Raw genomic sequence first — 3,402 nt, 5'->3', positions numbered from 1 at the left:
AAAAAGGGGCCCAATTTCCCTCTTTTTTGCCCAACCCAATACCATACCCAAATACTCATTACCCTTTACCCTAATCCCTCACATAAAAGGAGACCTAACACACTAAAGAGAGATCAGATTTTTCCATATTGAGGCCTCTTGACAACAAAAATGGCGCTCTCGTCTTCTTAAGAAACCAGAAAACTTTTAGGAGCCATCACCCCCAATTCTCTCAAAGAACAGACCCTTTCCTACACCCATGAAGCTACCGCACCTACTAAAGGAAAAATTGAGAAAAGAAGACCCTCATTGAATTGGTAAATCTGCAGTCTCAAACCTGAAGAGAACATATAGAATACAAATCATTTTTATGTCGATCCTTGCTCAAAATTTACATAAAAGAAGCAGTGTTGTTTCCCATCAAATGGCAAGTTCTCTCATTCATATTTCTGGGTTTTCAAAATGGGTTTCGCTCAAGGTTGAGGTTGTATTGATGTTTGTTTGTTAATAACTGAGCTCCATCTACAGTTTTCTGATCTTTATTTGGTCAAAATTTCGGTTCTCTTTCATTATTCCAGATATTTTACCTACGACCTTCTTTGTAACTTCAGAGCATGTTAAGTATAATAGCACGACATGATTGTATTGAAATTGGAAGTGTCCTGGTGTATTTCACTTGATGAATTTTGAAGGCAAAAACTAATTTTCAATTTCTGTTTGCTTGGATAGATTTATTTAGGTTGTTTAATAAATTAAAGTTGGTTGAAATCGCCTGAATGTAATATGTGTGAGTTAAGATTATGTATTAGTTTCTGTTGTTGCTTTGATTTGATAATACTGCTAGGCCAATTCAGACCAAGACCGGCAGGTAAATTTATTAGCTCTAATATTTTCCAATTTGCTCTAACTGACAGTGTGTGTTTTCTGTTTTTGTTAAGGTTAGTGACCAATTTGTATTTAATAGTTGGTTTTGTTGACGAACTCAAGCTCTTGTAACCTTAGGATCACTGTTAAATTTCTTTATTTTTGTCACCTACACTACTACTAGTATACATTGAATAACTACTTTGATTTCTTCCTGCTGCTTTACTATTCCTAAATATTTGAACTCGAAGCTACATTGTTCTTTATTACGTTATCAGTATTCTAGTACATCACTTTGATAAAACTTAGTGTTATCTCCTATTATATTCCATAAACTCTCGCCCTTGATTTAGTTGAGTACAATCCCTTGAAATTAGAATCGAGGTGTGCCACCTAGTTGAATTTCCATGGCCCTCGCAAACTTGAAAGTGCATAGTTGTTTTAGGCGCGTTATTTTAAAAAGTTACCTTCCTAAACTCGGGTGTGCATTTCATGTGACCCAACTCCAATTCCCAACAACGTTAAATAAAATATGTTATAGACTTTCATGTGGCGTGGTTCAAGGCGTGTTTTAAATGACGTTGAATCTTCCTGAAAAGCGGTTTAACTTAATTAAAAGTGGTTCTAAAGCTAAAAATGCACAATAGGTTTTAAACGTATAATTAAATCAGATAATTAGGCCAATAATAATAGTTGAGCGACCGTGCTAGAACCACAAAATCCGGGAATGCCTAATACCTTCTCCCGGGTTAACAGAATTCCTTACCTGGATTTTTGTGTTCGCAGATTGTAATACAGTGTCAATCTTTTCCTCGATTCGGGATTTGAACCGGTGACTTGGGATGCCATGAATTTCCCAAGTGGCGACTCTGAATCTTTTAATAAATCCCGTTTTGATTGTCACTTAAATTGGAAAAAACTCCCTTATACCCTTCCAAGGGTAGGAAAAAGGAGGTGTGACACCGAGTAGCTCGGGTGAGTTTTGAACGAGGTTCGGATCATTTTTATTCCATGTTGCATTGCTGAAGATTTTTTGGTTCTGGTATAACCGCACCTGCGGAGCGTTGGGTGCAGGTGAGGAGCTGCAAAAGTGGTAGTGTCATCGCAAAAGCGAGAAAAGGAGCTGGGAGTGAGGATCGTAGGTGCGGGTGCTTGGACGCACCTGCCGCAGATGTGGTTGAAGCGCGCAGAAGCGCGATCGCAAAAGCGGCTTAAGGATCGTGATAACTGTGATTTCTACATGTTTTATACCCATTCTTACCCAAACTTTGTGCATTAACTGCCATAAATTAGTCCCAAAATGCTTACAAGTTGCGCTTGATTGCAGGTTTGAGTGACAAGATGACAAATACCAAAGATCGGCTCAAAAAGGAGTGAAATCTGCCAAGTGTCAAAAGACAACTGAAGTAGGGAACAAAATGACCTGTGCGGTCCGTACTGATTTATCACGCGGCCGCACAGGAGAGTTCAGAGGCTGGGCAATTTCTAGGTCAACCTGCGCGGTCTGCACTGCTTTGCCACACGGCCGCGCTGGATAGTTCAGAGACCATGCAATTTTCAAGTCAAGATGCGCGGTCCGCGCTCCTTTCCATGTGGTCCGCGCCCAAGAGTGTCAGAAACTCGGTCATTCAGGGCAAAAGCCCATGCAGCCGCACACCTAATCAGTGTGGTCCACGTGGAAACGCCCTACGCGACCGCGCGTCGCATTTGCGCGGTCCGCGTCCCCAAAGTGTCAGAAGCAAGATATGAAGACCCAAACCCCTACGCAGCCGCGCGTCATTTGTGCGCGGTCCGCGCTAGACCCTCATGAGTATTTTTGTTCGGTTTTTCCTGTGTAGTATAAATAGAACATTTTACTTTTTAGGTGCAGTTTTCAGTTTTGGTTTTTTATCAGATAGCAGCTGAACTCGAGACTTCATAGTTTTAGTCCATTTTGGGCAATTTCTTCTAGTATTAATGTGGATTTGAGTAGATTAACATTGTAGTTAATTATTATGTCAATTTTATCTACTATTTCTTCAATTTCTATTTCTATTATGGCTAGCTAAACCCATTAGCTAGGGTTGTGGCTCAACCCTAGTGTGGGTAATTAATGGGTGTGATTGTTTAGTGCATGAATGATGTTGGGTATTTGTTATTTGGATTAATCTTATGTTTTCATTAAGATTTGGTGGTTGCAAACACTAAGTCTAGCTTAGTGAGTCTTGACTCTTCTTGAGAAAGAGAGTCTATGACCCCAAGATTAATTCCAACAAGGAATTGGGATGGACCCATGAGAATGGTAGTCCCAATTAACGGGTTAAACCTCGAGAGAGTAATTACCCAACTTGAACCATAAGTTGCTTGGGCAAATTGGCCTACCCAATTGGTCTCGAGAGAGTCAATTGGGCAAAATCACTCTCTCTACCGAGAGGTGTGAGAGTGGGTGCAAAAGTGCAACGGTTATAGCATAAGTCCCATATTCATCATTCTTGCATTAGGAATCTCTACCCGTTAGTTGACCACCTAGGTACATGCCACGACCCTAGTGCCTTTCTCTATATTGCATACAACTTAGAA

Source organism: Nicotiana sylvestris, chromosome 9 (assembly GCF_000393655.2).
Source record: "Nicotiana sylvestris chromosome 9, ASM39365v2, whole genome shotgun sequence".
Classification (NCBI taxonomy): domain Eukaryota; kingdom Viridiplantae; phylum Streptophyta; class Magnoliopsida; order Solanales; family Solanaceae; genus Nicotiana; species Nicotiana sylvestris.
Note: the sequence above shows the minus strand (reverse complement) of the source record.